This window comes from Panthera onca, chromosome A1 (assembly GCF_046562875.1).
Source record: "Panthera onca isolate mPanOnc1 chromosome A1, mPanOnc1 haplotype 2, whole genome shotgun sequence".
In the NCBI taxonomy this organism is placed as follows: Eukaryota; Metazoa; Chordata; class Mammalia; order Carnivora; family Felidae; genus Panthera; species Panthera onca.
This window is the reverse complement of record NC_138339.1, coordinates 211,098,808-211,123,772: the sequence shown is the minus strand read 5'-3', so window position 1 is coordinate 211,123,772 and position 24,965 is coordinate 211,098,808.

Sequence of the window (24,965 nt, the reverse complement as noted above, 5' to 3'; positions counted from 1 at the left end):
ATAGAGATTGGGTTAGAGAGGCTGCCTCTAGTGGACATCTGTTTTTGTCTACCCAACATTCCTTTCTTTGGGGGAAATGTCCCTAGATCATTCTCTGTGGTTTTTATGAGGCTGCCAGTCACAAAGTTCTACCCACTTGGCCATGGGGATAGACCCATGACCCCAAAATGGGCCAAAGAGATCATTTCTTTCTCAGCTATTGACTCTTTGGTGGAGACACACAGGCCTTGGGAGTGACTGGAGTTGGGTCGTGGAGTGCCAATATCCTAGAGCCCATCATAGCAGACCTCATTCAGTCCTTCCTGGGGCCTGGTTGTTCAGCAACAACTTTACCACTGGGCCCTACTTAGAAACCTTCCAATATATCCCTTCTCTGGTTCGAGTTATTCAGAGTTGGTTTCTGTTGCCTACACCAAAGAATATTAACTGATAACACTATCTGTCAATCTCATGGCCACGACCATCATTACATAAAAACAAACAAACAAACAAACACATTTATTCAGGTCTCCTTAGTCAGAATTATGATGGGAGTTAATTACTGACATAGTTTCTAATTTCCAAAATGAAGTTTGTTGCCTGTGCCATGTCTTTTTAACATTTTTCCATGAACCCTGATAAACCGGGGGCAGACACACAGAAAGTAACTTAATAACATGTAATGCCCCAGAAATCAAGGTACGTTAAGGGCATCAGCCAGACAGGCAGAAATCACCACTCCTTTTAACCTTTTATTACCTACTGCATATGAATTACAACCATACAATGTAATTCTCATTCAAGATGATGGCCTGAATCGTAAAATTTCAAGTATGAAATGTGTTCTGTTTATTTCAGCAGGAAAGTATGCAATACAACCAGTCTCCTTGTTTATTTTTTATGATTCAGTGCTCGAAGGGGTAAACCTAAATTACACGGCACACTCACTCCTCTAGAATGCCTCATCACCTGACAATGAATGGGTCAACCAGGTGTTCTAGTGGGTAAGAACGGAGATTTGAATTGTGCACTTATACATCTGACATGATGAGGAATGGAGTGTTCTCAGCAACTAATACATATTCAAAGGAGGGTTGAGAGAGGCACCTCTTCTTGCCTTGGGTCTGACCATGATTCTTGAAGGTGGGAGTTTAAGAATCTGCTCTAATCACTTGAAAGCAGTGACTCTGGATGGGCAGGAAAGTGGCCCTAGCTTTGATGTGAAGAGTACAATATTCATTTTGATCCTTTTTGAAGAGAGTTCCAGCAAATTTAGTTCCACCCAGGTTCTCACAAGGTCAGATGTCCAACGTTCAGGTTGGTTCTCTGTGAAGATTAGGATGCAGTGAGTCTGCCAGCTGATGTGGTTGCCAGACCCCTCGCTCTGTCTCTTCAAACCGTGGGAGCCCAATTTCTCTAAAGAAGAAATTTGAAGAAACAATTCACTCCCTTAGTCTAATGTCCCTCTGAGTCAGAAGAACAATCTCTCAAGGACAATTCAGTTCAATAATAATAGTAATACAGGCGCCATAACCACCTCCTGTGTTTGTATCACACTGCCTTTCCACAGGGATATGATGCTTGGAAGATCCTCTCTCATTCCAGAAGGCAAGGCGCTATTGCTCCCTCTTGAACTCCCAGGAGGCCCAGTATGATTAACCGGAAAGGATTTGATCTTCACAAAACCATCCCCACACACTGTGATCTTCTAAAATCTTGCAAAGGAGATTTTTGATGCCACCTTTTATTTAGAATTTTGTTTTCCTTTCCTTCCTTCCTCCTCCTCTCCCTTTCTCCCTTCTCCTAATTTCCTCCTTCCTTCCTTCCTTTCTTCCTTCTTCTTTTTTTAAAGGCTTTATTTTTTTGGAGCAGGTTTAGGCTCACAGCAAAATGAGAGGAAGGTGGAGAGATTTCCCATATACTCTCTGCCCCCCCCCCCCCCCACCACCATCAGAGCCTCTCCCGTTATCAACATCCGCCACCAGATGGTTCATAGGTTACAACTGATGAACCTGCCCAGACACAACATTGTCACCCAAAGTCCATAGTTTCCATTACGGTTCATTCTTGGTGTTGTGCCGTCTATGGGTTTGAAAAAACATATGACATGTATCCACCATCGTAGTATCATACAGTGCTTTCACTGCCCTAAAAATCTGTGTTCACCTATTCATCCCTCTCCTTCCCATCAGCCTCGGATCTTTTCACTATCTCCGTAGCATTGCCCTTTCCAGAATGTCATATATTCAGACTACCTTTTAGGATTGGCTCCTTTCACTTAGTAATACGCACTGAAGATTCCTCCGTGTCCTGGTAGCTCATATCTTTTTAGCACTTAATAAAATTCCACTGCCTGGATGAACCACAGTTTATCCATTCACCTATCGAGGGACATCTTGGTTACTTCCAAGTTTTAGCAGTTACGAATAAAGCTGCCATAAACACCTATGTGCAGGTTTCTGTGTGTCCGTAAGTTTTCAGCTCCTTTGGGTAAATATCAAGGAGCACGATTGTTGGCTCATATGGTAAGAGTATGTTCAGTTTTGTAAGAAACTGCCAGACTGTCTTCCAAAGAGGCTGTATTCCTACCAGCATCGAATGAGAGATCCTGTTACTCCACATTTTTGCCAACGTTTGTTTTCAGTGATCCAGATTTGGCTACTGTGATAGGTGTGTCGCAGTATCTCGTTATTTCAATTTGTACTTCCCTGATGACATATGAGGTGGAGAACCCCTTGCTTCTTTCCTTTCTCCCTCCCTCCCTCCCTCCCTCCCTCCCTCCCTCTCTCCCTCCATCACTCTCTGCACCCCCCCTTTTTTTTTTTTTACTAAGATTGAGCAGTTAGGATAATATGCATATAGTCATCCACCAGGCAGCTTCTTTTCAACTTTTAAAAATTCAGTGGTACATTTTCAGTCTCAGGGGCTCTCAGTGGTCCTCTAGACATGTACAGAATAATGGCAGCATGGGCAGTGACTCAGCCGCCTCCTCCTAAGTGCCCTGGATGTATTGTTTTCCTCTGCAGTGACTAGGCCAGCACTCTATTCCTTTAATACAAAGGCATCGTTATTGACTAGTTTTGAAGGGAAATTTATTTTCATCCGCCCTCCTAAACCACAACTTCGACACCTCCACCTCCTCCTCTTCATAATAGTCATGGTAGGGTGTTCAATTATAGCTAAAAGCCCTAGATTTAAGTGACAGATTAAGAGGCTCGGCAGGTTGCTACTATAATGTTCATTTCATCTGTTGGTTTATTTTTCTAACCTGCAGGCACCGGGCTTTAGGTAAGCATTTTGACAAGGTGCTGTTTGCTGATGCATCCTGTGGCTATCTAGCTCTCTTTGCTGGGCACTCATGGCGTGGTCTTTGGAGAGGTCAGCGGAGGGAGCCCATCTGCATGGCACCATCCATGGCCCCAGCACCTTTGATTCTCAGCCCCAGTGAGGCTCCAACCTCAACAAGTGGCGGGAGAACAGGAATAAACCCTCAGACACCCCTGCTCCTGCCCCAGCCCCCAGCCTCCAGCCCCTGGCACAGGGAGGCGTTAAGTGTCTGCATTTGCTTCAGGTGGAGATAAGGGGAGAACTGTAAGTGCCACCCACTCCTCTCGAAATTACAGGAGAAAAAAATGCCTATTTTTTCCATTTTGCTTTGTTTGACTTCCAAGGGTATATTTCCGTCCCCCGTCCACTCTGCCTCTCTTTTTGGTCTCCTCCGAGGATGCTTCCAGATGTCTTTGACCTCTGTGGGGTCTCACAGGAAGCTATCAGCTGTTCACCTCTTCTCTGAACCTGAGGGCAGGGCTTTCCAAAGACTTGGCACTTTCCTAAGGATGCAGATTTGTAAGTTTCCAAAGAATGGAATTCCAACTCCCATGGTGGAACTGTAGACAACCCTTTCAGGCCTCTGAGAAACTATCTGCAGGTACACTCTGTTGTCTCTCAGAGCTTTCTCTCCTCTTCCTGTGGAGGTGAAGCTTCTGTCTCAGACACCTGGAGCTTTCTTGGGGAAACTAGTCAGCAGAGATGGTGAGGGGGTCAGGTACTACTGCTTTAGGTTGGGCTTGGCTCCTGTCTCACTCCAGATGCCCGGCCGAGGGCATGCACCCAGTACCTTCCTGGCTGTACCTGCCCTTTTCTGCCCCTGCTTCCCAGTTCTTCCATAGCCCCAGGGTCAGAGCATTCATCACAAGCTTGTCCTTCCAGAGCGCACTCAGGCTAGAGCCTTCTTCAGGGGCCTTTGCTTGTGCTGGAGCTGGACCTCACTCTTGTCTGACCAGGGCAACTCTCAGAGGTTGCTCTGTACTTCCCTTCACTATACTTGAATGTCCTGTGTGTCTTCTTCTCCCAGTGGCTGTGAGTCCCTTCGGGGCAGGAGCCATCTTTGTCATTTTATAGCCCTCGTGTCTATTAGAGTGCCCAGCTCATTATAAAAATTTTTTAAATGTTCATTTACTTTTGAGAGAGAGAGAGACAGAGCACGAGCAGGGGAGGGGCAGAGAGAGAGGGAGACACAGAAACTGAAGCAGGCTCTAGGCTCTAAGCTGTCAGCACAGAGCCTGACGCAGGGCTCGAACCCACGAACTGTGAGATCATGACCTGAGCTGAAGTCTGCACTTAACCAACTGAGCCACCCAGGTGGTCCCCACCCCCCAGTTCATTATAAACATGAGTGAAAAGTACTGACAGAAAGAAAGACACAGAGAGACAGAAGAAGAAGGAGAAAGAGAAGGAGAAGAAGATGATGGAGAAGGAGACGGAGGAGGAGAGGAGGAGAAGAGGAGGAAGTAAGAAATGGGTTAGTCACCTAGTTTCTACTATTTCCAACTAGTCTAGTAAGTAATTGTCAACATAGTTCTAAAAGAACACTAGTGGGGTATGCATCCCTATGGATTTGAGTTTCCATCCAGAGAACTGCTGGGTACTGGCTTCTCTTGAGGAGAATTGGAGTGCTTGTCTCATTGCTGTGATGGCCCCATCTAATAGGTCATTAAACCCAAGGTTTTTTTCTTCCATCTCCCTGATCCCTTATTTTTAGTAACTACTCAATCTTAAGCCCCCTTTTGAAGTTGGATACTGTTGGTCTTTTACATTTAGCCCTTATCAGAAACCAGTTAGTGTCTGGTAATTGCAAATTATTTGAACAAGAGGCAAATGGTATAGCAAGAATCTAAAAAGGTCAGGGGAGTTGTGTCTAAAAAACGCAGCTACAGGATTGAAGAGCCTTCATCACTGGAAGTATTAATTTAAGACAATCAGCCTATTAAGTATTAATTTAAGACAATAAGTCTACTCAGGCTGGAAATGCATCTGGTATTCAGTCCCAGGCCTTTCTGCAATGAGCAGGGTAGAGCGGAGCTTCCTGGCCTGAGTGATGAGCGTGTGTGTGTGAACAAGATTCAGCCAGGGTGAATGTTCAGCTGGACCATTGTTGTTAGGTCCAGCTTCTGTTCCCAGTGGTCCGTGCCCAGCCGCACTCATTAGTAAACAGAATGACCTTCTCCAGACCAGTGAGGCTTCAGCATATGCGTTTGCTGGTGGAGGCAAGGGGAGAAGTGTCCTCCTGAAGCCAGAAAGCTCCCTTCCTTTCTTTTCCTCATTTTGGCTACACAGTGTATATTAAAGTTTAGGCAACTTTAAAACAAAAGAATCACATTTTTATATCTTGCATTTTAGGTGAATCTGGAGGGTTAGCCTAAACCTAATTAATATAGGAAGAAGTTTTAATATAGGAAGTTTTGCACCATGTCAGATAAGTGAAGCCCTCTATCCCTGACCCTCCATTCCAGATAAGTGAAGCCCTTTATCCCTGACCCTCCATTCCAGATAAGTGAAGCCCTTTATCCCTGACCCTCCATTTATGTCCAAGGTAATTATTTCCCCCAGAGTCCCCGGAAGAGGAAATTCCTGATGGAGGGGCTCTCTTTCTGTGGTCAGTAGTTTCCCCAGAAGAGAAGGAGGCCAGCAGCTGGGAGCACTTTGGGGTGTGTTTGTCTTTGAGCATCTTGATCTCATTCAAGTGCTTAAGAGATGGGATGCTGAGAAGATACCAAAGGCAGGAAAGCCAGCCGTGGACACTGTCCCTCCACACCCTCATCTGAAGCCCCCTTTCTGCATCTGTGACTCCTCAGAGAGGACTGGAGAGTGGTGTCTAAGATTTCCAGATTCCACCCTTGGCTTTTCTGCCAGGAGAGAAGAAGGGAACAGAGGGATTCAGTCCTTACTCAAACTCCTCTGCTCTCCAGGCCAGCCCACGAGTATTCCATAACATTGGTGCCTTCAGTCTTTTCTGAGGGTCTAGTTAGCTCTCCCAAGCAATCTGTGCCCAGCAGGAACCAGGCCCACGGAGCCCTCATTCACCCAACCCCTAGCCCGAAAGGTGCTTGCACCCCCTAGAAGCTGGCTGCTGAGAAGTCCATCATCCAACGGTGTGCTGGTATTTGCTACCTCTGGTCCCTGATGTCTCTCTGCTGTGACACCTGCTTGTCCCAAGCTCAGAGTCAGAAAGGATGGCATCTCCAGAGACGAGGGCGAGGCTCCCATAGCTACTCACTTGTTCCCTCCAGAGTGCTGAGTGCACAAGCTCAGCAACAGGTGATCCCCCAGGTGCCCCTGGGCCTCTTCCAAGGCCACCTTTTCTCTCTCCACCCTCCATTTTTCCTCTTTCCTTCCCTGCCATTTTTTGCCCCTACCTTCACCTTTCTCTTTTATTTTTACATTCCTCACCTTTGTCTCCTTTTGTCTCCCTGAACCCTCCTCCTTCCCTGTGTAGTCAGCTCTGTCCCTGGGTCATGATGTCCCCAAGAAGGAAGGGCACAACCTGCCCACTCTCCTCCACAGGTGCAAATGCAGCTGTAGGCCCAGCTCCCTGTCCCCTCACCCTGCCCCCTGCCCCCTGCTCCTGCCCCCTCCTCCAGCCTGGTTTGATTTTCTTTTGTTTCCTGTGTTCCAGCTCTTCTCCCCATCCTGGTTGTAAGCTCCTCAGAAGCAAGCAGTACACCCTCATTTCTTATGGTTTCCCTCACAGCCTGGAAGGCGCTTTGAAAAAACACTTGTTTATTGACTGGTTGATGCAGATACTGGATTAACTAATGCCAGGCCAGTCCACTTCCTGCAGGGCTAAGTTCAGGGCTGGGGTCAGCACAGAGTCTCTAAGCTGAGTTGTCTTTCTGACAGATCCATGGGGAGGATTAGAGCAGGGACCTGGGACCCGAGGCTTTGGAGCCAGAGACCTGAGGGATCACATCTAGATATCTCATTGACCAGCTGGGGGACCTTGAGAAGTGATCTTACCTTCTTTTTTTTTTTTTTTTAATTTTTTTAATGTTTATTTATTTTTGAGAGAGAGAGACAGAGAGTGTGAGTGGGGGAGGGGCCAGAGAGAGAGGGAGACACAGAATCTGAAGCAGGCTCCAGGCTCTGAGCTGTCAGCACAGAGCCTGATGTGGGGCTCAAACTCGTGAACCACGAGATCACAATCTCAGCTGAAGTCAGACACTTAACCGACTGAGCCACCCAGACGTCCCGTGATCTTACCTTCTGAGTCTCATTTTCCTCATCATTAAAATGGGGATAATAGCTTCCCATTGCTGTGAAGATTAGATGTGATGCTGTTTTAAAGGGTCAGTGCATACTGTTTTCTTCTCTCTCCTCCAGCCCGTGTTTGCAGAAGACATGGGGTGTAGATGCCAAGCCCTAGGGCCACATCCTTGGAGCGCTGTCAAGTACAAAGTGAGAAGGAACCCAGGGGCCAGGGAATATAGGGCAGCAAACCTAGGTCCTACTGGCTGGGGCTGCTCACAGCAGCCCCAGGACATTGGGAAAGTTACTGCCACCTCAGGGCCTGTTGAGCAATCTGCTGTTGCTCCCACAGCAAGTCTGCTCCACCTTATCAGCTTCCTAGGGCTGATGCCGATGACAACAGGGGCCCGGGCCCGTGCAGACAGCTCTGGTGCCTCCGTGAGAGGTGACTGGCTGATGGATGTGCCAACAAGATGGCTCTCCCCTCACCTGGCTAGAATATAAGATACTACACAGGACCTTCCTTTACAGCCCATCATCCGTCGCCAGGATGCAGCTGTAGAGCTTCTCGAGTGCAGGTGGTGCAGGCCTCGTGCACACCTGATGGTATGTGCTTGGGGTAGACCATCCTCCACCATGCTGGGGTGATTTTAGGGCGTGGTAGTTAAGAGCAAGCACTTTGGAGCCACAGGGACATGAGTTCAATTCTTCACGATCGGCTGTCTCCTGGAGCTTCAGTTTTCCCATCAATAAAAATGGGAAGGATGACACCAACCTGGTGGAGGGGTCATGAGGATATCGGGAGATAATGGATGCAAAGCTTGTAGGAGAGGCCACAGAGAAGGCCCTCGATAAAAGGTATCAGGCCCGGAGGCACGTATTCCACAGTCTATTGTCTGGAAAGAACATGGGGGAAATGGAAGAGCCTTGCAGATACACAAATGCTGGCATTTTCAGCTAAAGCTCAGAATGCTCCCCTCAGGGCTGGCCGACTCACCGAGTTCAGGACTGATTGTCTTCCATCTGGAATTACTGCAGGGGTCATGGGGGACATCACAGGTCAAATGTGCACAAGGGTCTAGGCATCACAATAGTTGGTTCCAGCGACTGAGTTCTCCCGCTGTGGGGTTTTCAAGTGCGTGAGACGTGAACGTAGCATGCACTGACATCATTTTAATAAGGCTCAGGCACTTCCATGAGATACTCTAGAGTCTTCCACTGAAATCGTTTTGCTGTCAAAAGCTGACATTATAACGACATTGCAGGAGAGACTCCCTGGGAAATCACTGCTCATTTCCTTTCAGGCAGTTCGTTTACCTGCAGAAGCTGGACTCTTCTTCTCTCCTCTGCAGCATCTGGCGATTGACATGATCCCGTAAGTCAATTTTGCAGCTGAGTGGACTGAGGTCCCAGAAAGCCAGAGGCCTGAAGTGGAAAATATCGAGCAGGTGACTCATTAAGGCTTGAGTCGAGGACTCGAGCCCCGAGGAGCAGCCTGCGCATTGCTGATCTTATTGGACATTAGGAGGCCTGATTGGACTGTGGCCTCATTTTCGGCCAGTGTGAGAAGGGAGAGGGGGGAGCCTGCGAATATGTCCCACTGCTGATTTTTCAGGCTCTTTGATGCATTTATTCTCTTACCCAACTCACTTTGATTTTTAATCCAATTCTCATCATCTACCCCTCATGCTAAAACTTACCTCTAGCACCTTCCATTCTGTTCCATCCAAGCGTGAAGGCCTGCTTTCTCCTCTTCGACTACTCCCCATCCCAACCCAACTCGGCAGATGGCCAGCTTTGGGCTTTGGTTTCCAGAGAAGAGGGTGACTTATTACAGTGATCTCCTCTCCGCTTTCCAGTTTCAGAAAATCAGGTGGGCAGTCTCTTCCACAGAGCCGGCCTCTGATGTCCTCCTTTGGGCTTGGACCCCGAGTTTTCTCCTCTAGGCTGAATTGTCACCGTCTCTTTGCACTGGTCCCTTCTAGGCCTTCAGACATGCACTCGAACCAACTTCTCCTCTTTCCACTGGTGAGCTTCTTACCCAGTCATCCACATCCTCCACTGCCGCTTTCTCACTCTGGGGCCCCTCAAGCCCTCGATGACTATTGTCCCTAGTTTCTACTCAAATGGCACCCTGAAAGTCAGAGGTGTCCCTCTGGTGGTCAAGCTGCACTTATCACTCTGTGCCCTATAACCGTGGACACTCTTAGCAACTATCTTCTTTGAGGAGCACCTAGGTGGCTCAGTTGGTTAAGCATCCACCTTTGGCTCAGGGCATGATCTCAGGGTTTGTGAGTTTGAGCCCCACGTGGAGCTCTGTGCTGTCAGTGCAGAGAATGCAGGGCCAGCTTTGGATCTTTTGTCTCCCTCTCTCTGCCCCTCCTCCACTCTCTCTCTCCCTCTCTCTCTCAAAAATAAATAAACATTAAAAAAATTTACAAAAACAGACAAAGAAACCCCAACTGTCTTCTTTGAAATTCTTTCCTCGGTGGGTCTCAGTGACGCTCCACGCTGAGCTCTCTTCACACTTCTGGACTGTGTGTCTCACATTCCCCTGATGTCTTTTTCACCTCTCACCTCAAAGCTACGCAATCTTCAATCTTCAGGGCTCAAGGTACTATTCTCATATTTTCTGTCCTTTTTTTGAAAACTCCCTCACTTTTTAGCTCTCATGAAAACACATGTCTCCAAGCTGTATGGGAGGGAGGTCCTCAAAGCTGCATTTTTAGTTTCTACCTAATTTCCAAGTTCTCTACTTCTGTCTCAAACCACCCTAAGAATCTTTCCCTCTGGGTAGGCTTCCAACACCTCACAAGAAGTGTGGGGAAAGCTGACCTGGCTTCTGCATCTTGAGCCAAAGCACGGTTATCGTGTCGAGGTGCATAGCGGAGGGGTTTTGGGTGTGCAAGTGCCGAAGCCAAGCTCTGTTCAGAGCCTTGCTAGCCTAACCGTGTGACAGAGGGCAGATGATTGAAACTTTCTCTCAGTTTTCCCATCTGTAAACTGAGGATACTAATAAAATTGACCTCATATGGTTGTTGTGAAGAGTAATTGAAAAAATACACATAAGTTCTTAGAACAATGCCTGACAAATGTTACCAAATATACATTCTCAAAACTTCTGAATTCTCTTGGACATATTGCCCTTTCCTCCACCCCACCTTGTGTCCTGATCCCACACTTCTTTTTCTGAGTCCTTTACTTTCCTCTTGGCCCTCGGTGCTCCAGGCCAGGATAGTGCATTTGCCTTTGAAATGGTCTCCTTATTTCCAGTTTCTTCTGCCTCAATCTAGCCAGCACATCATATCTTTAGCCTCACTTAAAAAACAAACAAACTATTTTTGAGAGAGAGAGCGTGAGCGGAAGAAGGGCAAAGAGAGAGGGGGACAGAGGATCCAAACTGGGCTCAATGCTGACAGCAGCAAGCCCGATGCTGGGCTGGAACTCAGAACCGAACTGTGAGATCATGGCCTGAGCCAAAGTTGGCCGCTCAACAGACTGAGCCACCCAGGTGCACCCAAGCTCATTTTTATGTGCTCTTCATATACTCACCATTTCTTACAGGAGAAAGTTTTCCACCATCTAAATCCACCCTGTTTTCTCCATCTCATTTGCATTCCTCACTCACTAAAACACTCTGCTCCAGGCGGGCTAAGTGTTCTACAGACAACTTGCTCTTTTCTCCCTTCCCCCTTCCCTCTTCCCCCTTCAGACCTTCCTTTAAATCCTTACTAACCCACTACCACTCAAATGCCTACAGCATTCACACTCCAAGTCTTCTGTTAATGGACTTAATCATATACAACTGTCTGGTGATTGGAAGCTGGTCCTCCCCACAGGACTGGGAGCTCCTTGGGGTTAATGCCTGTGTCGTGCATGCGTTCCTTTGTGTCCCCCCAGAGCACCTAGCACAACCTCTTGCTCTCAGCAAGATGTCAATAAAGATCTGTTGGCCATTTGACCAAATAATCAGAACATCAGATTCACTGTGAATACATACAAAGAGGTGAAGGAAAACTGTGAATTTCCCATGAGACTTGATCTTTGGTTTCTACATCTAGTATAGGCACACGTGTGTAAAAGGGCTGGATTGGGGCAGGGAGTGGGTTTAAGAAGAATGGGTTGGCAAGGGAAACTGAGATATTGAGGATATGAGAAGCGCTGATTTATTTTTGGGTTTCTGGGCATCTTAAGGAATTACTCCAGTGTAACCCATAATTATTCATTCCCCCTGGCTTCCTGTTTGTTTCTTTACATTATGCAAATATTGATTAAACATTCCATTTGGTTGGATTCTGGAACCATAGTCTTAAGCTGTGATGTTTACTGATTGACCTAATGATGAATGACAGTTCTAAAACCGTTCTTCCAAAGAATGCAAGAAAACTAATTCAAAGGGATACATGTACCCCTATGTTTATAGAAGCATTATTTACAATCACCAAATTATGGAAGCATCCCAAATGTCCATTGACTGATGAATGGATAAAGAAGATGTGGTGTGTGTGTGTGTGTGTGTGTGTGTGTGTGTGTGTGTGTATATATATATATATATATATATATATATATATAATGGAATATGATTCAGCCACAAAAAAAAAGAATGAAATCTTGCCATTTGCAAGGATATGGATGCAGCTGGAGTACCATTCTAAGTAAAATAGATCAGTCAAAGAAAGACAAATACCATATGATTTCACTCATACATGGAACTTAAAAAACAAAACAAATGAGAAAAGGGGAAAGAGAGAAAGAGAGAGAGACAGACAGACCAAGAAACACGACTCTTAACTATAGAGAACTGATAGTTACCAGAGGGGAGGGGTTGGGGGATGGGTTGAATAGGTAATGGAAATTAAAGAATGCATTTGTACGGATGAGCACTGGGTGACGTATGGAACTGTTGAATCGCTATGTGCCATCCCTGAAACTAAACACTGTATGTTCACTAACTGGAATTAAAAAAAAGAAAAAAGAAAAAATATGTACACAAGTATTTAGACTCTAAAAATATAAAATAAAATAAATCTGTGGATATCAAATTATGATTTTCCCTAAGCTTAAAAAAACCCCACAAAAACCATCATTCTTCTCTGGTTTGTGAAAACCAGTTGTCTGTGCCACAGCCATTCTGATGAGCTGTGATATCAGATGACCTTTGAAGGGACTGGTGGGGGGATACACAGACCCTTGTCTAGGCAGTGATGTGCAGAGCCAGCCTTATTCAGGATGGCGAAAATAGCTTCCGTTTGTCAGAGATCTTCCTGCAACAGAAACAGAGAAGCTTCTGGGATAGGAGAGTATCAACTACCCATCCTTCACCTCCGCCTTTACTTTTCAAAAGAGCAACATACAAACAGCATCCAAACTAAGTATTCCTAAGACTTGTCCTCAAGCCCAAAAGGCTTCCTTTCCCAGTGAAAATCAACCTCATTTTAAATCAGTCTCTGTGTCTGCATTTGGCTTTCAAGATTTTTGTGAACTTCATCAACATCGCTGACAAACTGGGAGATGCCCAAATCTCAACAGAAATCAATCAAGTGCTACAATTTTGAGGGAAAAAAAGTTGCTTTGTTTTCTGACTTGTACCACAAACAGCGGCTCCAATCTGTCATTATGACTGAGAACGTGTCACAACAATCTGTTTTTATTCTTTAGGAAAGAAGAACAACATCTTGCTCTCCTCCAGCTACAGCTAATTTGGAAAATTTGCAAGCTGACATGCAACTTGATTAAAATGACCTGGAGGCACCAATTCTTTCAAAATGCAACTCAGTGCTCACAACCCCAGACCTTCTGTAGTCCAGTTATCTCCTCCACAGCTTGTTTTTGGCGGGGGGTGGGGGTGGGTGGGGAAGCTAGAAGGATGCGGGCTGGGGTAGGGAAGAGCTTGATGTTATAATCCACATGGAGATTTTTTCATTATTTTTTATTTTCCCTTTTCAACTCTGCTGTCACCATGGATTTCCTTCATCTCCTAGTGAACAGGAAAAGTCGTGGGACATCTCTACAGGATTAGTGTGGATTTCATAGTCCTTGGCCCAGAGCAGGCACGTGACCCAAATGAAGCATCCACATTGGGGTTGGAAACCATTTTGACATTGTGGTTTCACTCCCATTCCACACTTTTAGAAAATATGTAGAGATCTGTCCCAGTTTGAACTGGCTTTCTAGGTCTTTGTCAAATCCTGCTACACTGACAGCAATGATATTTCCTTCTAGGGAAACCAGTAGGTAAGACAAATGATAACTATTTGGTTCACTCTAGGATTAGGAATCATGGGATTTCACATAGTGGAAACTGAGGCATTGTTCAGGAATCCGAGTGTGGGTTTGCTTTGTAAATACACTCTTATGAATATCTCATTTTTCTTTACGGCATCTAAAATGTGTGTTATTGAGGAAGGGTGTTAATGTGGGAGGGTTAATGTGGGCTGGCAAGGGTGCCCACAGTTGTATTGTTCACTAAGACAATGTATAATTATTAGGAGACAATATATAATTACACGCTGAATTGTGTGCTGCAAACTCTAAGTGTTGGCATTCTATCTCAGAGAGAGGAGAGCTAATACTGGTTGAGACCATGTAAATGCAGACACTCATTTGTCAGGGAATGTACAGTAATGAGAATCATTTCTGAATCCTGTTGCCTTGGCAACCTATTCTAAAATGATGTAGATAAAGAGCTAGCAACACTTATCAATGAAGCCAGCATGTCTTGGGAAGGAAAGCTGCCGAAAATAAGGCATCAAGCGTCAGACCAAACTGACTTTTAGGGGGGATAGCTCTGTTCAAAATCAGGTCAAGGTGTGAAATGAGGGATTGGGCATTAAGGTCATGTCTATCATCAATACCTCATATGACACCCTGGTCAAACACATATCTGCTGTCGGGGCTGTGGGACATTAATCAACTTAGGGTCCAACTCTTACTTATGGCAGCTCTTCTGAATTGGTCATTTTTGTGTGGCTGGACAGTAACCGAGATGCCAGAGGGGACACCCTAGGGTGAACTCCCCCTTTGGAGGACATAGGGCTTGAAGGGTGGCAAGAACATTTGGATGCTTCCCTGTTCCCCTGGTGTCTCCTGTCTAATGTGAATACGTGATCTGATTTAGAAGAACTGATACAGTTAGCTCCTTTTTAAAGATGCGGAAAATAAGGCCGAGGAAAGTTAAGCAACTTGTTTATGTTGTGTCTTAGACACAAGGCAGGACCAACATCAGGACTTGATTTGTCCTCCCCAACAACTGTAATGGAATCTCTCAGGAATCCCACCTACCTGACCTCAGGACCTGCACATTTTTTTCCATTTCTGACTCAGCACATGACCTGATCAGGGCTCACTCTGTGATTCTAAGTTTGAATCTTGCCTGAGTGGTGCACACTAAACTCTGAATCAGCAACAAGGCTCCTGGGGGATGCGTGGGGAGGTGGCAGCTAACCCTGTGTCACCCTGGGCTGATGCAGGAGAGGCCTCTCCAGTGCCTGTGCCTGAGTCAGGTGCCTCCTCTGGTATGAAGGGAAGTGAGGCTGGCATGCTCTATGGGCAGCCAATTGTGTCCTGAGAATACCAATAAAGAGATTGTAAGACTGCATTTTGAAAGTTTCTCTTTATAGCTGTAAATTTTGTCCACATTTAAAAAATGTTTATTTATTTTAAAAGAGAGAGCATGTAAGCAGGGGAGAGGGGCGGGGGGTGGGGACAGAGAGAGAGAGAGAGAGAGAGAGAGAGAGAGAGAGAGAGAGAAAGAATCTCAAGCAGGGTCTACACTCCACACAGAACCCCATGTGGGGCTTGATCTTATGACCCATGAGATCATGACCTGAGCCAAAATCAAGAGTTGGAAGCTTAACTGATTGAGCCACCCAGGCATCCCTGTCCAGATTTCTTTAAACCTGTTTTAGTTGTATTCCTTTAAATTATATTCTATCAAGTTCAGGCTGACTATAATCAGACCAAAACAATAATCCAGCCATCTTCCAGATATGGAACTTCAGTAATTATCAGTCTTGAGATTGAAAGTGTGAAGGGGTGCTAATTTGCATGCTGTTAAAGGTCATCTATGAAGAACACTCAGATATTATACTTAATAAGACTGTATTGCATATTTGAGAGTTGCTAAGAGAGTAGATCTTGTAAGTTCTCATCACAAGAAAAAGAATTTTGTGGCTATGTACGGTGATGGATGTTATCTAGACTTACTGTTAACACAAATGTCAAATCATTATGTGAAACACCTGAAACTAATGTAATGTTATATTTGATTATGCTTCAATTTAAGAAAAAAAGAAAAACAAAGGAAACAAAATTCCAAACAAAGAAAACCCCCCAAACCATCAGAGAAAAAGATGAAGGTGCACATTGACTACAGTGGCATATGTTTACCTCTGGCCCCTAAGGGGTGCAAAAACGCTTATTTAAAGGTGCTTTGTCCTTATTAATTACAGAGTCACAGATTAGAGGGGGCTGCTTCTTCTTGCTCTGTTCCTTCATAGGCCACATCTCCTCTTTCCCTCCCTCCTTTCTTGACACCCTCCCTCTCTCTTTTCCTATTTATTGAGTCCTTACTGATTAGCAGACACAGCCCTGGACACTAGGGATATGAAGGTGGCTGAGGCACAGACCTGTCCATCTGACTCCTCTTCTGGTTGGAAATAAACACAAGGTTTTGATGACTACTGTCCAAAGTCTTACAGGCACACAAAAAGAGAAATGGGGTCAAGGTCAGGGAAGGGCTTATGGTGCAAGCAACCTTTCAGCTGGACCCCAGAGGTGGGTAGGAAATTGCCAATTGGAGAAAGACAATTTGTGGAAGGGGAAGGGGCAAAAGGCAAAGGGAAATGGAATGTCATGATTAAAGGCATGATGATAAAAAGTGATAGTTTAGGGAATGTATTTAGTCATTGGATGTAGTGGAGATAGCCCACCAAAATTTGTGCTGTCCCTTTAATACCGCAGACTAGTTGCCTAATCAGGGACTACATTTCCCAAGCCCCTTTGCATCTAGATGGGACCATGTGACTAGGCAGTCAAAAGGTGAGCCTGCTTTTACCTTTTGTCTTCCCCTCTGCTGACTTGGATTCTGGGGACTCTGAATCTTAGGCCAGAAAAAAGCCATAAAATGGAAGTCATCAGGGCCCTGACTCACCGTGTGGAAGAGCACCCACTGACGACTAACACGAGCACTGTACCATGTGAGTAAGGAGTAAACTTTCGTTGCAGAAGTCACTGAAATTTTGGGGTTTCTTTGTTATAGCAGCTGACACTACCCTAACCAACACACTGTGTGTGATGCAAGCATCTTAAAGTGTTCAATGCAAAGATTCTTTCATCAAATAAATTTAGGAAACACTGAATTCAACAGGTTTCATACCAGCAGGATGGGATAGAGGTTTTGTTTTGTTTTGTTTTGTTTTTGTTTTAAAGTAGGTTCCACACCTAATGTGGGGCTTGAACTCACGACCCTGAGGTCAAGAGTTGTGTGCTCTGCTGATGGAGCCAGCCAGGAGCCCTGGTAAACAGCTTTAATATACAAAAGTGTATAATAAATCTCCAAGAGAAACTTAGCATGCAGACTGAATGTCTTTGGCCATGTGACACTTTTCTTCAATACTCAGGAATGTATTGTAATTCTCTTGAAGTCGGAGAAAAGCTGGTGTCCAGCCCAGGAAGGTGTTGAGTATCAGGGATGAAGTAAGAAAGGGAGTTGGCCATGTAGACTGCTTTCTCTCCCACCACCCTCTCTCACACTCCGGCTCCTTAGCTTTTCACTCAGTCCTCAAATGAGCCATGCTTTGTATTGTGTTTCTGGCCTTTGCATCCAAAGCTCCGCCTGGACTGTTCTCCTGCTTTTTTTCTCTCTCTAAAGCCCAGTTTTCTCTGTGAACTGCCTCTCCTTCAGGTCAGCTGAAAGATAACCAAGAGACTGCCTTTTATATATGAAAAAAACTGAGACCCAGAAGATAAACCGAGGCCAAGGAAGTAAATCATTGTACAGGTTGGTTTGTTTAGTGATTGGACAGCAGGTTCTCTGCCATTGGAGAAATGATCCTTCCTATGACAAGAATCCTGGGGTTACCTTGTCTGTAAAATTTCTGAGCCATTCATCTGGACTTTATGTGCCCTTCGGTTTTTTTCCTCCTCAGGTCTGCCTTCAGATAGGCTCTGCAGTGGAAGTCTCTTGGTTTAGATCGCTGATCCTATACATTACATAGTCATGTGTATGTGTCCCTAAAAGGCTCTGGATGCCCTTTGGGGCCTCCGTGGTAAGCTGACCTTTTGTCAGGGTCATAGAGGGCTGTGTGCCTTCGGTAAGAGTAGCTGGTCATCTCTTGCCTGCCACAAACCCAGTGGCGTGGCAGACTCCTTCCAGCATGGGGAGAGGGGGCAGAGGGCTCTGCACGACTCCCCTTCACGCATAGTGCAGCTGCCCGTCAGGGCTGTTTAGTGCATTCTTTCTGCCAGTCTTGGGCCTCTTTTACAGTAGCGGTAGTGTATTTCTCTGGCTTGGATGGTGTTTGAATTAACTTAATCAAACATAAGCAGAGCAGCTGATTGGTGGAATGGAAAGGTTGGGCTGGAGGTCCAGGCCAACACTGCATAATTTGTGGCCACCTCTGGTTGTAGGAATCCAAACCCAGCCCTGTTTCTCTTGAGTCGGAGTTTACTGTGTGTGCCCTTGCCGAAGAGACAAATCATGGTTGATTGGCCAGTTTCTCACCGCAGTACAAAACCTTACAAACGTAAGCCACGATATTAAAATTTACACATTCACCGTGCTGTACAGCACACAAAGATGTCTCCATTTGTAGATGGGGGTGCTGAGCCAGACGGATGAAGTGAGATAGTTGCTCAAGGTCACAGCAGTGAGAGGCAGAGCTGGGGTTCACACTCAAGGCTCCCGTGACCCCACATCTCATCCTTTCCCACTGAATTGCCTTTGGAAGACTTGTCAGCTTTGCAGTCAGATGTGTGTTCCATGTAAGTCTCTGTTCCCAGGTAAATCAGGCTTGGCACGAGCCCCTGGGGTGTCAGATGCCAGCTCAGCCCTCCACAGCTGCTCCCCCTGTTCTGTGAAGATTCCCTACACCAGGTCTGTTTGCCCTTTTCTGGGGCTCTGGTAAGCATCATGAAACCTCTCTCTCTAGGTTCAGAGATGACTTCACTGGTGACTGACCCATGACATTGTCCTCTTATGCTCCTTTGTTTCTGGTTCTGTTTGTGGATTATGAGGCTGGCATGATGGAGAAAGTGAGGGACTAGGAGTCAAGCAGCTGCTCAGAGGCCTGGCTTTGCAGGACTTCTGTGTTATATGACCTGGGGAGCGCTCCTGCACGCGGATCTGATTTCCTCATCTATAAAACAAGGGGGTTGGGAAAAATCTGTCTGGTCCCACTCCATTCTAAAATTCTGTCCTTATATTTATAAAGGTAAGCAAGCAAACCAAACAATAAAGCCAAAATTGCCTCCCTGAACAAACATACCCTCAAATCCACGTCCCAATAGGGGTGGAATTTGTGACTGGGGTGTTGGCATTTAGGAATGTGGTTGTAAGATTCTAATATGCGTGCTGCTACAATTTTGTCATAAAATTTGAAGCAATGCATGCTGGTAGACTTTAATCCCTGAAAGTCCTCTAAGCAATATTTCTAATATATATTTTGTCGAAGATTTGATGCTCTCTGCTTAGGTATTTCTAACAAGCGCTCTCTCCAAACAAATCTCTTTGAAAATGCATTAGATAACACAGTTCCTTCAATTCCATATCTTCCTTTCTGTCTAAACTGAAAAAGCCAGTTCACGTTATTAATGACAAGTCATTTTGCAGAGTGCCCGGGTTAATAGAAGAGATAACTGGCAAAATATAAATGTGTAATACTAACATGCTGAAGATAAAACAGAGGTCTAATGCTGAATGCATAATGTGGAGAATGGAAGAAGTTCCTGGCTGGTACAGAATTCCTGCAGAAAGAACCAGGAAGCTATGGTGACCAGTGGGTCCATTGGTCTCCCAACTTGCTACTTTCCTGTTTTCTTTTGCAGCCCATCTATCCTCCTTGAACCCCAATCCTAGAATTTCAGAGTTAAAAAAAAAGGGTCCTTAGGGAATTTTGAGAATGAGGAAACTGAGGGCAGTCAGGTGGGGGGACTCACCTAAAGAAATAGCACCAGTTTTCTCGGGGAACTGTGCTGTCATTTCAATGCTTTGCCCAAGATTCTGCCAATCCAGGTGCCTCCCCTGTCTTCTCCACATCAGCCCAACCCAGGGACACAGAGCAAGCACTTATCAAATTAAAATCAGAGCACAGCGGATTCAAATTCCAGCGTCACTGGCTCTCTGTTTGTATGGCTTTGGGAAAGTTCCTTCACCTCTCCTATACCCTAGTCTCTCCTCCTGTCAAATGAGTTAACAAAGGTAAAGCCCTTTGCACTCTAGTGAATATTCAGAAAAGTTAGTGATTTTCATTAATATTCTGTGATTTGTAAGTTTTATTATTTTTGACTATATAATCTCTATCTGGAAGCACAGTACAGGACTGGAGGACCTCTCATCATATCTGGCTTAAGAGTTGTATATTTTCTTGATAGTCCTCAAGTTCACTCTCAGAAGCAATGTGGTAGTTGGCTGTTCTCTGTGTCCCTAGAACTTTAAGACAAGAGGGAAGGCACTTAAATGGTAGCTGAGGCCACAGGGGTATACTATGGTTTGGATGTTTGTGTCTGCCTCCACGCTCATATATTGAAATCCTAATGCCCAGTGTGTTGGTATTTGGAGGTGGGGCCTCTGGGAGGTGATTAAGTCACATATGGGATGCATGCTCACATAAAAGAGACCCCAGGGAGCTTTCTCCCAATTTCCACCATATGAGGACTGAGAGAAGTCGGCTGTCTGCAACTAGGAAGACAGCCTTCACCAAACACTGAGTCTGCCAGTGTCATGATCTTGAACTTCCCAGCCTCCGGAACTGTGAGAAAGAAATGTTTGTTGTTTATAAGCCACCCAGCCTATGGTATTTTGTTATAGTAGCCCAAATGGACTAAGACAGGGTGGATTCTTTAATTCCAAGAGTGCAGAATCTCTTTCAGTGGCCAGGAGCTGCCCTAAGTGACCCCTGGTATCCTTTCGACCATAAGTCTGCGCCTGCCACTGGAAAGTTTAATGAATTGGTCTCATGTTAAAAATATTAAATAAATTTAAATCTCCAGGTCTTAGTAAAAAAGAGGGCTCATCCTTGAGGATTATGAGAAAATTAAACACAGCTAGATAAACTGAGCTAGATGAGCTAGATAAACTGCCTTGAAGTGCTGGGACTTTGCAGTCAAATATGTATATATGCTTTCCAGCTACGTGACCTTGGTCAGGTGACCTCAGCAACCTAAACCTCAGCTTTTGCATCTGTAGAATGGGGGAGATGTCAGTTCCTTCCTTATAGGGGTCTACTGAGAATACATACAATGTATTGTTGAGACAATACATACAATGTATTTAACACACTGCCTGGCACATAGTAAGTAACGTTAGTTCGCATTATGATTAATTTTTTAAAGTGGTTTTAAAAAGCAAATCCCTCATTTGGTTACAATACTTAGACATCAAAAATATTTAAAAGTGTCTCAGCATAAATGTTCAATGAGAAAGGATTTTTGTCTTCTATTTTCAATTAATGCGCCCACCATTTAAGCAGTGAACAACATGTGGTGAGGGGCCAGACATTCTTTCTCATTTCACAGATGTATTTTGAATGGAAAGTTCTGGAGCTGGCTCTGGGGAAAAAAAAATCTAGTGTGTCTAAACAACACAAACTATTTGGGAAAACAAAGAAAGCTGGATTGATCTGAGTTGATTGTTTTTTTCCACCAGCCAATTTTTTGGGTAGATATAGCCTCAATATGAAATCTGACCAAGATTGATTCTGGATAATTCAGTCTCCAGGTAAACACAATCTGGGGGACGCCAGGGTGGCTCAGTCAGTTAAGTGTCTGACTCTTGATCTTGGCTCAGGTCATGATCTCACAGTTTGTGACACTGAGCCCCGTGTCTGCTCTGTCAATGCAGGGCCTGCTTGGGACTCTCTTTCTCCCTCTCTCTGACCCTCTCTATCTCTTTCTCTCAAAATAAATAAATAAACATTAAGAAAAAAAAAAAACCCAAACAATCTGGGATGTTTTGTGGAAGACCCTGAAAGATTTCTGAGCAGGAAATGGAAGCTTGAAGAGCCAGAGAGTGAATAACTTTGAGTTTAGTTTCTGGTGACTTTTAGCACACAGTACCCATCCTCCTCCCAAACTTCTTGATGAGTTTGAACCATTCTACTCTCTGTCTGGAAGGGTCACTGGAAGAAACCTCAGGGATAAGAGGGGACCACCCCTCATTCAGTAGATGAGAAAAATGAGATTTAATGAGTTTGTGTGACAAGTGTCTATTACTCTGATATTTTCCACTTGGTCTGAGCACAATGCACCATTTTTTTAAGCAAGAACCTTTGAAGGGAACTTCCAACCAATTTCCAGTTTCCTTGTTGTTCACAATAAAACAAAGGTATCTATTCAAAATGTAAATTTTACATTGGTGCTTTTACAGATCTGTGTGCATTGGTCTGTTTCTCTGGGTGACGGTGGGGAGGAGGCAGGGTATCTGGGGTTGGGGGTTTGTGGGGGAAGATTCAAATGGGCAGGGCGAAGAAGACCTTCACTGCCACCTTGTGGTCACCTGGAACAACAGAGGGTCATTGCTCTGGAGATCTGGTCTGTCCAGCCTCTTACTTTGGCTGCTGGCCTGAGATCTTTATCAGTTCGGGCAGCATTGCTTCAATGGAGCTTCTGTTACCATTTTTCTTTCCAGTGCATTTTTCACTTTCTTTAGCCCCAGGAAAGGGGTAATTGTTGAGAGCCAGCAAAATTCTATATTCTGGAAAAATAGCTGCAGAGAGGAAGAGGTCAGGATCTAGGGAAAGGCTTTTAAGATGAAATGTTGGAGAGTCTTGCAAGATTCTTGTTTCATCTTGCTGTAGGATCTGTCTACAAAAGCAGAGATTTATGTGGCAAAAGTCAGACCCGGAGTTGGCACCTGTCATTGTCATCACCTGGTCAACTGGGGGAAGTCAGGACAGATGAAGATTCATTTATTATCTCATTTAGTGCCATGGATTGCAGTCGAAATTAGTTCTCCCATCACATTCCGATAGTCTCAGATTCAATATTGTCAGTTGAAAAACTAAAGATATTTTTCAGTGCAAAAAAATGACTTTCAAGGCATGTATTATGGAAAGGATTATAATAAATTAAATGCCTAAACTGGCAGAGTGCAAACAATTTTGACTCAGATCTAAATGTTTGCACTGGCTGTTTAAACATTTAATTTGTTAGACTGGAAGTACCACCACAGAATAAGCATGTTACTTAAACTTGGGCTTCAGCAACGTGAATCATCCCACGTACACAGAGCGTGACAGACCCGGACCAGCCAGAGCCAATGTGCGTTGATTTCTCATTCTCCAAATGAACGCTTTGCATCTTTAAACCCCTCAGACATTAGTGATTTTTAATGAATTGTCCTGTCTTTCCGAGGTGATTTTTAGATTACGCTGTAAGATAATGTTAGTCTGGGAAACAATGTTGTAATTAAGTTTCAGGGATGTATCACCCTAGGTAATTGATTAAAGTGGGTACATGGATAATCTGTTGGGTGACTTTAGATTAAAAAATAGAAACGTGTAAAGAAAAGGAGACGCAAAAAACAAAACAAAACCTCTAAAGACCAGTTTATCAAAAACAATCTTCGTTAGCATCACCAACATCATCACAACCATTATCTTCACCACCATCATCGTCATCATCCTCATCACATCATTTGAGGCAGCGGAGCATCCCGGCTGAAAGTTCCTTGTCTGACCCTCATTCTGCCACAGATTTGTCACATGATGTTGTTTAAGGCACTTGTCTTCTCTGAACTTCAGGTACCTCATTTGTAAAAATGAGGGTGTTTTTATTAGACTAAGGCTAAGCGGTTGTAACAAAGCGGCCTCCAAATACAGTGACTTAGTGATTTATTTATTTATTTTAAGTTTATTTATTTTTGAGAGAAAGAGAGAGAGAAGAGCATGAACATGTGAGTGAGGGGAGGGCAGAGAGAGAGAGGGAGAGAGAGAATCCCAAGCAGGCTCTGTGCTGACAACATGGTTGCAGAGCTTGAACTCACAAACCACGAGAGCATGACCTGAGCCGAAATCAAGAGTTGGATGTGTAAGTGACTGAGCCACCCAGATGCCCACCAAATACAGTATTTTAAAAAACCATAGTTTATTTCTTCATTAGACATAACCGAGTTATTTCAGGCGAGCAGGGGGCTCTTGAGCCCTTATTTGAAAACGCTTGGTAGCACCCCGTGCTTGCAGACCCAACTTCAAGGTCCTTTACAACCTGACCTCCACTCACACTTCCCGCTTACCCACTCTTTGTCTTTCTACTTCCTCCTGTGTCTTCGCTATGCTGTTCCCTTGGTCAAGAATGCCCTCCTGCTCTTCATCTCTTGATATTTTATTCATTCATGGCCCAGCTCATATGCTGCCTCCTTCATGAAACCCTATAATTTCCCTCCTCTGCCTCTTGCCATCCTGTTACAACATTCATTGTTTCTTCCTCTGCCTTCTGATATCTTTACCTCTTTTGTAGTATCAAATGCCATTTGCCCTCTAATTTAGTCATTTATTCAAAGGGACTTTATGTTTCTGGAGGCAACCAGACTGCGTATTATTTATCTTTCTTTCCCATCTCCTCTCTCCTTCCTTGCCTTGCCCAATATCCAGCATTGTTCCTTGCCCAATAAATGTATGTTGAGCTGAATGGAGTAAAAAGTTGTTATAGATAGGAAAACTCAGTCGTCAAAATAGCAACCATTTGCTAACTCAAGGGGCCAATTAGGCAATGGGCTGTTCATTGGAAAATTCAAGATGTGGATCAAAACAATTCCAATTAGATTCACATCCTGTGTGAGACCAAGAATAGTATACAGAAATACTCCTTGGGCCCTACATCCATGTGGAATAGTGTTCCACTCATGTTTATCAGGAAGAATACTCTTCCTGAGACTGCCATGATTTTTCTTAAAACCTTTGTCCATGAGCCATGTGAAAATTTTCTTTTGAGCTTGGACATGCACACAGATGTTATATAACATATGCTTTAAGTCTATCTCCATTTGTGGAATTTCTACCTCCATTCTACCCCATGGTCATGTCAGAATCTATGAATTAACTGCCTGAGGGAGCTTCATTTCAAATGGGAACCCAGCTCAGGGAATTGAGTGCAGGGAACTGCCATGGGTTTGCTGTGCAGTTGGGAAAACTCACCTCCCTTGCTCAGACCTCAGTCTTCTCACTTGTAGATGAGGCTGGTATGACTCCCCCTTCTCACAGGGCTGTTTGCACACACAATGGTAGCTCATTAGTGGAGCGCTTTGA